Source organism: Thunnus maccoyii, chromosome 8 (genome assembly GCF_910596095.1).
Source record: "Thunnus maccoyii chromosome 8, fThuMac1.1, whole genome shotgun sequence".
Taxonomy (NCBI): domain Eukaryota; kingdom Metazoa; phylum Chordata; class Actinopteri; order Scombriformes; family Scombridae; genus Thunnus; species Thunnus maccoyii.
The window spans coordinates 15,940,110-15,954,199 of record NC_056540.1 but is presented as its reverse complement, the minus strand read 5'-3'; positions in this window follow the sequence as shown (position 1 = coordinate 15,954,199).

The following is a 14,090-nucleotide window of genomic DNA, read 5'->3' as shown; positions in this document are numbered from 1 at the left end:
TATTAATGCGCCTGCTGAACTTAGACTTGCTCCAAGACTGTTCTTTTAAAAGCAAACTAAAGACCTTCCTTTTCAGTCGAGCATTTTCTTAAATTAACACACCATATTTGTACAGTATGTGATGTATATGTGATTTTATGTGTATGTATGCATGGATGTTTCTGTTTATTTACACATTTTTGCTGTTTCTTTTTTTATGTAAAGCACTTGAACAGCTTTTGTATGAGATGGTGCTATACAAATAAAATTGAATTAAATTGATAAGATATATTAGAGAATTCCATAACTGTTTATACTGTAGGTGGGGAGATAACTGTGGAGAGAGTGAAACCTCTGATCAAAATAGTTTTTTCTTATACATTGTGCTAACTTCTAGTGAAAAGAATATTGGTAAAATTGAACTACTCACCATTTTTATGGGGACCCCTTAGAGCCCCCTCAAGGACCCCTGGGGGTCCCTGGACCCCACTTTGAGAACCAATGACTTAGATTGATCTAAATCACCCCTGAAGCCAGTCAGCTCATTTTTGTTTGTTTAATATTCCAGAGGGAAGTCCAACATTTCCATCCTAGAGGTGTGAGCCATGTCGACGAAGAAGGAGGCCATGTAAGGTTATAAGCTTTGTTTATTTATTTAATGAATAAAATACTTAACAGCAGCTATAACTCTGAATGATGCTGTCTTGTTTCACAGAGGGCAGAATGAAACCTGCACACTGTTGGGGAGAAATTCAAACCTGATCAGTTGTGCATAGGTAAGGTGTAAGAAGTATGACTCAAGCTATCCAAACATATTGGAGCAGTGAGCTAAACTTGATTTTGTTGGCAGATGAAAGTGCTCAGAGAGAAAATAAGAATGTGTTGTTCGTCTTACCTCATTAATACTTTTATGTGAAACACAGTAATGATTGTACAACGTGCAGTGCATTAAAAACACCCAGTGGAGTGGAGTCATTACATTTAAATTAATCATTCTCTCCCTTGATAATATCTATATGAAAATACAGTGTGCACAACTCAAGTGTCCAAGCACACCTTAAGGGTCCACTGTTGGCCAAGTACCTGAACCTGATCAAATGCGGACATGACAAGTTTCCAGCTTTTCGGTATTTTGCCAGAGTTGTACCTATATTTTTGGAGGACATTATCAGATATTTACACAACCTGATTAATTTTACTGATGCAATCTATTGTAGATAAGATGCTACATAATTAAACCAAAGTCTGTATAACGACAAGTCAGTTCCATATTGTTAATGCCAGCCAGGCAGTAAGCTGAAGACTTAGAAGACCCTTATCATTAGTATCTAAGTAAATTTTGTTAGGATAGGAAAATGTTTCCACTCAGTTCGGCTTTTACGCATGCACCACCCAGTGGTTTCTGACACAAGATCTATGGTTACTATGCATCCCCATAGCTGATTTTAGAGAAGATTAAGATATCTTAAATATATTATCTCTTTACTGTGCCAGAATTAATGGCACCCATGGCAAGTGAAATATCAAGCAAGTATGCTTTATAATACCACTTTACCAATTACTTGAGCATAAACCGAAATCTTTACTTTATCTATCTTTCAGGCCTTTTCATTTCACCTTAAAGGGGCAGTTCACCCAAAATTTAAAAAAAAAAAAAATTTTCCTTCCCTAATTATCTTACCGGTAGTGCAATCTATCCATCTAGATAATTTCGGTGTGATTCGCCTGGTTTTGCATGTGTAAAAGCCAAACTGAGTGGAAACAATTTTCAATTGAAGAAATTTACTTAGTTGATATGGGACTTTTAAAGTACCAGTGTGTTAAATTTAGGGAGGTGTACTGGCTGAAATGGAAAATCATATTGAAGTGTGTTTTCATGTGTGTATAATCACCCAAAACCAAGAATTCTTGTGTTTTCGTTACCTTAGAATGAGCCCTCTATATCTATATAGGGAGCGGGTCTTCCTCCACGGAGTCTACAATGTTGCACCACCATGTTTCTATAGTAGCCCAGAATGGACAAACCAAACACTGGCACTAGATAGGCCCTTTCATGTTTTTCGCAAGTTTTGCAGCCACCATCGGCTCTCCTACACACTTGAAAGGGAGAGGTTGAGGGGAGGGGTATTCACTTCGTCCTGAACACTGGTCCTTTAAGTCTTCAGCTTACTGCTTGGCTGGCATTACCAATATGGAAACAACTTGTATTGTGTCAGAGGTACAACTCTGACACAATACTGAAATACTTAAGGTACTTGGCCAACAATGAAAACTTCAGGTGTGCTTGGACCCTTGAGTTGTGCACACTGTATTTTTCCTATAGATATTATCAAGAGAAAGAATGATTCATTCTAATGAATTGACTCTACTCTAATCAGCAATAATCTGATATTGTATCAGTGGCAGCTGGTGACTCAAAAAATTGGGGAGGACAGGAGGAAAACCAACATGGAATCTTACAACAAACCGCATCATACTATATCATTGTCCCCCACCTGATGAAATAGAGGTTTTTGTTTTTGAAAGCAAATTGATTTATTGGCATATAAAATTTTCCCCCACCCCACCAGAGTGGTGAAAATGCTGTTTCTTTAAAAGACATTTATATAGGCTATATTGTTTCCAAACAAAGAAGTGCTCATTTTAGCCGTGGAGTGGTTCAGGATGTGTCATTTTACCAAAAAAGTGAAATTCAGATTTATAGTATTGTTCTACTGTGACAACAGATTTATATTCTCATCAAAAGCAGATGACATATCACATGATTTACACATGTTTCCTATGTATTTTCTTAGTGTACAGAAATATATAAAGTACCACAAAGCTTATAGGCTAATCTGATACAGGTACAAATCAGTGCTGAACACTAGAAAGACTGAACACTAACAACATTCACAGATCTAAAAGTGTAGGTTCACATCAGAAAGTATTAATGCATGTATCAAATACATGACTTACACACTCGTATCTATATGCACGACATACAAAATATAGTCTACAAAGCTAGCATGTTAACACTTGTTATTCTAGTTACTTTAAGCTTATTACTCAATATACGAATCAGCTTAAAAACAAACTAAAGAAAATGTCACAAGCAGCCAGACCTCCTGCACACACATTCACTAATCACACAACATCAACAGGTGACTGAACAACCACTCAATTAAAAACAGGATCAATTCCAAATGAATGAATGAGTCCAGGCAACAAGCAAACTACCCACAGCACATTATATCATCTCTGCTGCAGTCTTGTTAAGGAGATAAATTCACACAACAGCCACACAGAAATGCCATCAGAGATGAAATTAGCGACCAAAGAGACAGAGAGAGAGAAGCTGTATCTGACTCACGTTATCTGATGTCTTCTTCTTTCTTTCATGGAGATGAAGTATCCATAACGTCCGTTTGAGGCTGTTGGTCACCTTGTTTGTTAGTTAACAGAACTTTGTGGCTGCTGGTATTGACTGTATATAAAGATGGACGTCATGACAGCTCCCCAAAAGTGAAGCCAAAACATCTCGATCGTCCCCTGGTGGCTGGCTGCAGTATAGGTCATAAGTCTCGGCTCAACGTGGAGGGGACATGAAACTAAAAAATCAAAGTACATGTCAAATAAATTTTTCCCAAAGACGTTTTCTGTCATTTTAGGTAGTTCTTATCATGCTGATGTTTGTCCAAGTGCTCATTTCTCTTATAAGTTTGTTTTTGATTAGTTATTTGACGATATAGAAAGGGGATCTGACGTCATGATTGACAGCTGTGACGGCCTCTCTCAAACCTCCGTCAGGCCGCGGCTGAGGGGGCGTGTTCCGCAGGCCGTCATCCCGCAGCCTGACTCTACTGCGCAGACTCTGGCTTCAAATGACGTCATACAAGCAAGATGGCAGCTCCCGGAAAGGAGATATTTTGGCTTCACTTTTGCATAGCGGTAGGAAGTGGAGACGCGTCGTCCATATTTATATACAGTCTATGGCTGCTGGTTAACCAGTCTGATATGATTAGCAACAATGACAAACAAGCTAACTCTCCTGGTTGTTTCTCCGGTTGTTTCTCTCCAGCCTCCCCGGTGGCGTCCTGCCGTTGCTGTGCTGCCCAGTCCAGATCATGGATGTATAATAAGAGCTGGATAGGGCACCGCCGCTCAGCCTTGCAGCCAATTTTTCCCAGTGGCCACTTGCGGTATTTCAGCGAAAAATCCCCCTGCGGCCCAAAAAGGATTTTCCCCATAGACCACCATTGTAAAAGAGATGCCTGTTAAATTGTTGACAGGACCCCTTGAACTGCAAACAACGTCAATTATGACTCTTTCTATTATTTTTGATCCATGGAGGTTTTATGTTTGTCAAACTTTCCTCAAGCCGAGAAAAGCGATTTAAAAATCTGTGATGTCATCACAAGTCTATAGGCCAAGTGGGAGCTTGCGGGTGGGGGCAGTAGGGGAAACACTACTGCGCATATTCAGTGGGCCACACAATGCGCAAGCAAACCCAGAAGCTAGAAACTTTTTTTGGAGTATGCGCCAGGTGAGCAGTTCCTATAGGACTGAATGGACACCATTTTTAGCCCAGTATCCAGTTCTTATAATACATCCATGGTCCAGATCCATTCTCACCGTTAGCTTAATAACAGTCCTTAACAGTCCTTCAGGACTGCTACAACAAGCCAACTGTTGTGTTGGCTAATGGAAGCAGCTATCTACTGCTTGATAAAAGAAGTGAAACGTAATTTATCTATATCTCACCGCTCTTCTTCTCTTACCAGTTCCTCACACTCACATATGTTACAGTGGTAGAGAATTGAAGATGAAATCTGGAAACGATCATTGGACCAACGCAATGTCAATATTGCATTCTGTTTATTGATTGGTTAGGCAGGACGTCCTCCCTTGAAGCGTCATTTTACATGTCTTGGCCAATCATAGATTAGCATGAAAAAAAGTGAAGTACATTAAATTGATGTAAGAGGTCCCGCCCTGAGGAGGACAGCAGGAGCCCGTCCACTTCTGCTCCCCACTCCCCCCACCACCACCACCACTTCACGCAGACTGCCCTTTCTCCTCCTGCCCTTCAGGTGTCGCTGTTGAAGCATTTTAATCAGAATTTGAATAATGGATTTTTTCCAAAGAAGAGAGAAAAAATATTTTATAAATAATACTGAGATTTGGTAATGGTTTATTTCAACCAAATATTCTTTTTTAATATTTTGATCTCCCTCTTGCCTCTCAAAAAATAGAGGAGGAGCAACCTCCTCTGCCTCTATTGACCAACCTCCACTGTATTCTATATTATGGCAAACAAAGGGGGATCTAAAAGTAAAAAATGAAAGGGAAGAGGAAAATCCACTTCTTAAAATGAGAAGCATAATTATAATGTATTGAGAGAGTGAGCTAAAATTAGGTGTTTTTAATGCACCGCACGTTGTACAATCATTACTGTGTTTTGCATAAAAGTATTAATGAGGTAAGACTAACAACACATTCTTATTTTCTCTCTGAGCACTTTCATCTGCCAACAAAATCAAGTTTAGCTCACTGCTCCAATATGTTTGGATAGCTTGAGTCATACTTTATAACACCTTACCTACGCACAACTGATCAGGTTTGAATTTCTCCCCAACAGTGTGCAGGTTTCATTCTGCCCTCTGTGAAACAAGACAGCATCATTCAGAGTTATAGCTGCTGTTAAGTATTTTATTCATTAAATAAATAAACAAAGCTTATAACCTTACATGGCCTCCTCCTTTGTCGACATGGCTCACACCTCTAGGATGGAAATGTTGGACTTCCCTCTGGAATATTAAACAAACAAAAATGAGCTGACTGGCTTCAGGGGTGATTTAGATCAATCTAAGTCATTGGTTCTCAAAGAGGGGTCCAGGGACCCCCAGGGATCCTTGAGGGGATTCCAGGAGGTCTCCATAAAAATAGGGAGGAGTTCAATTTTACTAATATTCTATTCATTAGAAGTAAGCACAATTTAGAAGAATGACTATTCTGATCAGGAGTTTCACTCTCTCCAGTTATCGCCCCACCTACAGTACAAACAGTTATGGAATTCTCTAATATATCTTATCTAACAACTATCTCCTTAGATAGGAGTCCCTGGAACAAAAATCTTATCAAATGGGGGTCCACAGCTTGTTACATATCTATTTGGGGGTCCTTGACATGAAAAGGCTTGAGAACCAACTGTCTAAGTACTGATGGTTCAACTGTCAATTGAAAGAGTGATTAAGAATAAAAATCACACTATAATTGCAATATTTAATAAAAAGCATCCAATTCTAGATCATAAATATGAATAATAATAATATAATAATTTATTTAAATTGGCAAAATCAAAATGTAACAAAAGTGCTTATTCTGTTGTATTTGTCATTAAATGTACAAAATGATCCTATTCCTTAAGCAAGTACTCTCGTAAGGTTTTTTTAAAATCCTTACTGGTAAAACATCCCACTCACAAGTGGTGAAGTGTCCCTGTTACCATGACTAACATTACAGTAAACTAACGTTAGCTATGCAGTCCACTTAATCTAAGTTGTAGTGTTGTATTGTTGTTCACTTGCTAGCTAGCAGACTAAAGGCTAATGTCAGTATAGCTAACGATAACAGCAGATTAGCGCTGAATAAAATACATTTCAATCCAAAAGATAGAAGTTACGTATCTTGCTAACACACAGTGAGTGAGTTAGAGTCCTCTTAAGAACATGGGGTAGTGGTGCACTTCAGCTTCTTGTGGCCAAAATGAATATTACAACAACAAACACTTGACTGAAAAATGATTCTAACAAACAAAAAAACAATCTGTTTTCATAGATGGAAAAAAAAAATTAGAAAAATGATTCTGGCAAAACCTTTTTTCCCCCACCTGTTTCACATGTGGAAAAAAGGAACATAGCAAAACCTTTTTTTTCACCTATTCTTAAGTCATAAGCACAGGAGAGAAAACAATTTAACAATTTAGATCAGACTTAGAAAATGGATCACCAGAATTTTTTTTCTCTTTCTTGCCTCTCAGGGCTTCTGCACAGCCACCTTCACATTATACAAAGTAGTTTGATTCATTGGTAGCATAAAAGATTTGAGGAGAGCAGCTATAGAGACTTTGGCGAGATACACTATATATGGATAACAAGCTGAGCTTTTAACATAATACTGAGCATACTTCTATGAAGACCAACTTGACGTTATGTCTGTTATATATATATTATATATATATATATATATACACACACACACATATATATATATATATATGTGTATATATAAATATATATATATGTCTATATATATAGATAGATAGATAGATAGATAGATAGATAGATAGATAGATAGATAGATAGATATAGCTTGTGGGCAGGCAGTACAGGCAACTGAATTTCCTGTGTGGTTCAGCTGTATGCAGCAGGGCTCAAGCAAGAATCGACAACACTAACACCATCTCCTGCATCCTGAGTTTGAGTTTTTTCCTCTTTGGCTGTTGCTGCAAAATGCAAATAGACAGCAAAAGATCCTGTCTACCTTGTGCAATTGGCCTCCTTAAATGAACCGCTGTGAGTGAGGTCTTTGTATATACAACAGTTTGCATTGTATGTTTTATTTGACACACTGCATCATACTTGGGATGAGAAGATAGACAGATTTTCTTTGCCTTAGCCAAATACTGAAGTTTTTACACAGAGATCAGTCTTCTCTGCTAGATTTCTCCACTAAAAAACCCACAACTGTGGCCTTTTTAATAATTCAAGAGCCAATCATTTCAGATATATGGAGTTTGTATATCATTCTTTTATCTCACTTTTCTTGCCTAAACGATCAGTGTGTCAGGCTACACTTGAACTTTGAGAAACTACCATTGGAATATTAAACTCCTCCTCCTGGAATATTAATACTTTTTCGATCAGACATGCCAAGAATTCATCCTTTAGATTGACTGTCTCCATATGAAGCAGGAACCTTTGACCTGCACAAAAGAAAGTGAAGGAAAGACATACAGAGACAGACTGATAGACAGAGAGGAAGAAAAGTCTTCTTAATTGGCAGTCACTCCCTGTCAATGTCAAATGTTTGACAAGTAACTGATTTGTTCAGCAGTAAGAGAGACTGACTTAGACTGTCAAATGAGATAGGTTTAAAGGAGTTGTTTTTGGGCATTAATTTGATGATTTGATATTAAACCAGCTCTCTGGAGAGACAATGTGGGGACAGAAGAACCTTCCTTTCTTCCTTCTGCCTTTAGTTTCTTTCTCTACTATCTTTCTGGCTCTCTGTTTTGATTTTGGTTGTGAGATCACTGGCTCTGCTATAAAGCACCCAGCCCTTTTGCCTGTTTCAGGTAACACATACTGTACATGCTATCACACACCACATAACATAATTACACACAATATAGGATTGCCAGTAGCAATTTGGGCACGTATACCTGTCAGCAAAGTTCAGAGATAATAAAATGTAAGGGATCAGTGGGTTTTATCGTTGTTCTCTATGGATCCCGAGTGTAATTAGCTTTCCTGGCTGCAATTTTCCTCTGAGAAAAACTTGATAAGGGTAATCTATTTCCTCCCACTCTGAGGCAGCCACGAGCCCACTGCTGTGGTCAGTAGCAGAATTTCTTCTCTTTCGCTGTGGGTGGAGAGGGTTCTGTATCTTATTCAGCCAGGAAACAGTAATAGCAAGGTGTGTGTTCACACCTTTATTTTAGCTTGCCCCTAAACCCGAAAATGACACTTGTGTAGCATTTGTGTTCTAGTCAGTTGAAGGCTCACACTACCTCATTGCAAACACACCGAGAGTTGTGTAGATTGTTTCACACAGAACCTCATTCATGACTGGGCAGTTTTGGTTATCATCCTTCATCATCAGCACCTTGTAGACCCTGGGGAAAAGATTTTATTCTTGTTACTTTCAGCAAAACATGCTGCAAATAACTGTGCTCAAATCCATGCCCATGCCTAGAGATAAGAACTCAGTAGTTATGTGATTGCTAGTCAAGACTGCAGACAAGAACCACTAGGAAAACTTCCTCCAGACTGCATTCACACCGTAAGTGAGTGTGATTTAAAGCATTTTAGCACTTCAACCACAACACATTGATGAAGCAATCGTTGCAACGTTCATTTCAACCAAATCAAATAAGCCAAGTGCAAAACTGCTGTTCACCTAAAGCCAGAACTCTTTCTTCTCTTATATTCTTTTGCCCTTTGTTCTTTTATTGTCTGAGAAGCAGTCCATTAAGAAAATATAATTACATGGTAACACACAGGAGCATGCATCATGGCATGCCTGATAAAGTGAATTAAAAAAAGCATAATTAACAAAAATAAACTTCCCAATAGGAGAAAATAGCTCTCAGAGGGGTGCATGTGTGAACACTGTGAAAAGGAGACTGCTCTGCTTCATTGCAGATAATGGCACTGACATGGTGTCAAACATCCCTCCTTGGGGTACTGTTGTTTCTTAGTGTCTCTGATGAGAAACTCCTCCTGAGAGTGTCCGAGTCAAGACACCTAGGTGACCTTTCATGTTGCCTCTTCACTACTATCCTGGAGGGAGGCCCAGCAGTTTTTGGTGCTATGCAGCATTGCAGTGCATCTCTTTTTGTGTGTCCTCTTGAACAGTGGGCTGCTGTGAGAAGATAACCTCTCTGTGTCATTGCTGGTTTATAACACTAAACTGTTTTTGCCTCCTCTGTGTCCTCTGCTCTTCTGGAATATCTCCACAAACACTTTAGACCCCGAACACAACGCCAGCAGCAGAGTACAGTGCTGTTAGAGTACCTGAAATGTTTTCTGATCTTTTTCATATCTTCACCTATTCAGTACTAGCTATCTTTTGCCCGACCTGTCCTTGCTGTCTGTGTCTTGTCTGTCTTAGTAGAGGAGTAGATGATGTCATACTGTTTGAAAAGTTATCAAACTTTTAGTTCTGCTGACTCCTTTCTCTCTTGTGGTTTATCTCTAATTAAATTTGTCTTTTTCTGTCTTATCTATGTCTGTGTGTCACTGCCAGCTGTCTTTTGTTCTCTGTTCAGTACATTAGGCCAAAGCTTTATTTTGATTTGATATTTGTAAATCCTCCAGGAAGTCCATATCCTGTGTTATATCCCCCATGTCTCTCCATCAGTGGTGCAATATTGTCTTGTGTGCTTGATCGCTGGGTTTCCCCCAGATTTATACAATCCTTCAAGGTGTTGTTATTTCCTGGAGGACTGTCAATTATTAATGTAATGATCTTTGATTAAATCTTTGGTGTCACTGTCCTGTCCACAGATGATGGTCACCCACAAATTACAGATACATTTGCAAGTCCTACAGTCCTTTTGCATGCTCATGCATGGGTCCCAAGTATGGCATTCCTTTGGATGTGTTAAATATGTCAAGACGAAACTATCTCATGTTGCAAGTTGCAAATTTAATGAAACAGGCCCCAGTATAGCAATGTGGTGAGTGGCAACTTTCAGCACCATGGACAGCTCCTCTGCCTACAGCGTTTACCTCCATCATTAAACCCTGCAGACCTGCTAAACAGTCTTGATTTGTGTATTTTGAAGGCGCCACCAAACACTAAAAACACTAGCAAAGCTTTTACACCTTCATGTGACAAGTTAACAATTACAATTTCCATAACTAACTCAAGTCTCCCTCCACAGCTACGTTAACTATACAGTATCGTGAGTGTGAGATTGGGGGACAAACAAAGCTCAACTATGTGGAACTGAAATGTCACTGTGTCAACTTGTAAAAATAGTTCTAAACAATTCAAAATATTTTGTGCTCTTATCTATAATTGGCTGTTGTGGTGTTGTCAGTGTCAAATCCTGTAATGACGTCTCAGCGGAATGAAATCAAAATTACGCTGACATACCTTTTAAGTATAAATGTGTCCTCTTTTATATCTACTTATTTATGATATCTTCATATAGTTTTCTCTTTTTTTATTTTGGCTCACTCATTTTTCAGGCTCAAACTTCTTTTTCAACTCAACTAAGAAATACTGTTTAGGACTTTTCCAAACCTTGAAAAATCAGCTTTTAAAATAGATATTGAGGGAAATGACAAAAAAAGACTCCCATCTCTTTGCTTTGAAAAAGATGACACATAAATGCAGTAGTGCCTGAACTATGGAAGAAAACATCAAAGCTGATTGAGGGTTGTTTCTAAAAAAGTCAGATGTTTGTAGTGATTTAATGTGTTTTCATGCTGAACATTATCCCATTATTATTTGGATGCTAAATTAGTCCCTTTTTTTTTTAGATTGGGCATGTAAACAACATGTTCTGTTTACTGTCACTGAAGTCCGTGATGAGGAACTGATTAGGATATGTATCCAACGTATAAACACATCTATCGGGATGCTGAGACATTTATACTCTTTATCCCATTTGCTGGTTGCTTTCATGCTCTATGAGTTTTCTCTTTTCATCCTACGTGGAACGTCAGATGTGTGATTGGATTTATGAATGCCCCCAAGAGCAGCGAGCAGAAATGTCAATTGTTGTGTGAAGGAAATGCTGCATTTTACACCTCGCACAGTGGGACAGCCCCGGCAGATATCATCTAGGAGGCTGATATGCTTTATGATCATGGTCCATTCTCATTTTCTCTGGAGTCACTCAAGTGGAACTGAAGTTCTCATGCAAAAAGTTAAGTTACAGACACAAAGCTCATTAAGAAACAGTCTATCACACCCCGCTGCTCACTTTCAAACATCTCCTCCACACTTCCCCTTCTCGTCTCTTTCTCGCTTAAACACACCTACACACACACACACACACACATACACACACTCTCCCCTCTATCTTTTCCTTACACCATCTGCACTTGCAATGTGGGGGATGTATGACTGTAAATTTACTGCTGGGACACTGTTCCCCTTTGCTTTGTTTCATATATTTTGATCTTATTATTCAAAATTGGCTCCCCTGCAGCTGCTCTTATCCATCATCTCCCAGAGCTCCCCCTGTGGATGCTGGGATTTAGAGAAAGAAGGAGTGGAAATCAAGAATGTTTGACTCAAGTGGGCCTGGACTGAATCCTTTGAACTCGAAAGAGCGGCAAGGCTTTGGCTAAGCCTCTGTAACAACATAATAACACTGGTCAAAAATGATGAACATTATATGGAATCAGCTTTTCTATTCAAAACTATAATATTTTCCTGTGGCTACATCTGATATGCAGACACTTTCCCCCCTGTTTGAAAGCAGGGTCAGGTCATCCATCCATCCATCCATGCACTCCTAAAATATTTGAAAGCTGATGAATGCAAAGGTTTTCTTAAAATTAGGATAAACCATGTCATATATATATATAAATGTTATATGTAGCATCAAGATATTGGATTAAGCTAATAATACTTATGATCTACAACAAATGTCTCTAATAAGACTTAAGGGTATCCTGTTACATCTAAACAGTCCCTTGGAACAATGTAAGGACAGTGTATCTTTATTGGTGTTGTTGTGAACATTATACAGTCTCTCCGGAACAGAGCTAAAAGACTAAAATATAAATGCAAATGTAAATGTAAATGTAAATAAGCCATTTGGCAGTAGCTGAAGGACAAATGCTCGATCTCATTTCCAAGACTGAAACAAGTGTCCCAACTTTACCCAGATTTACTGTAAATGTCAGCGTACCCATTTAACACAGGCAACATAACTATTAACATACACTGCATATAAATGTCTTGTAAGAGCTTTGAAATGTCAAAATCAAGTGCCTCATAATCATTCAGTTCATAAGCTGCTTATTGGACTTTCCAATTCCACCCCTTACACAGTACTCCACAGGACAATACTGCTCAGTGAGAGACTGTGATTTTAAAGAGGAAAGACTCATTATCAGCCTGTGTCATGCAGACCATCACTCCTATCCTTGAACCATAGTGTCAATATAACTGTTGCATGTTACCAGGACAAAATGAGACAATTTTTAATAGTAAATATGTGTGACAATGATAACAAGTTCTTGTGGATATCTGACTTTTCTTCATGTGTCATGATTAACCTTCATGGTGGATCTGGTCACTAAAACACAAAAGCTTAAGTTTAGATGAAATCCCTAACAGTGTGATTGCAGATATGGGTAAAAGCAAAGCAAAAAATGACATTTGTAGGATTCCATTCCTTTAAAATATTGTAAAAAAAAAAAAAAAAAAAAGAAGAAGAAGAAAAAAAAGCCTTTGTCACCTTTGTACACCTTTGTAAACTGAAGCCAGACAGCCTCAATGCTAGTTATGAGTTCTTTGGACTTTCAAGTAAAAATAACAGTATCCTGTCTTTCTGCAAGGTATTAAGCTTGAAGGATAAAGGCAGAAAATGTACAAAAAAAGTGTCCTTGGTGCTGTTTGCCTCATTTTGTCACTCCCAGCCTCTGTCACAAAAGACTGCATTAAATCGAAGATTATTGCAGATTAGGAAAAGAAATATCACCACTGGTCACATTCACTGAGATACAAATATCCTGCTAACACACTAATAAACCAGCTAATTGTTTGTAAGATACTTTGGAAAAGACTGCTTCATACTACATTTAGATACTGACCACTTTCTTCATTAATCTGAATGATTAACTCTGAACCAACTGGTACTGTAACAAATAACTAGTAAATTCTTCTTTGTTGTGTACATATTACTACAATTGTTCCCTCTGAAATAAAGAAAAGCATCATATTGAGTTGCATTTATACTTCATGATTACTTCCAATTTACCCAACTGATAAATATCTGCTCAGGTTTTAAAGGGAAAGTACTTTTACTACATTGCCAGAGACAGCAAATATAATAAATTAGAGACTTTAATCAAAACACTCAGCACATTTCTACACATAGCACATTCGCATCAGGCATCCTTTATAGACGCAGTGCATACTGTATGTCATGATATGCACACGTAAAGTGACCCAAAATGGGTTTACTGTATTACATGTTAATATTGTTTCATATTGTCAAATCAGTGATGAAAATAATAAATCCTCTGAGGTGTTAGATGCTTTCAAACTTTGCAGCTTGAGTTAGAAACTTTCAGCACCCTGGTCAGCTCCTCCAGTGTTTACATGCGCCATTACACCTCACAGACCTGCTGGAACAATCCTGATTTGTGTATTTTTAA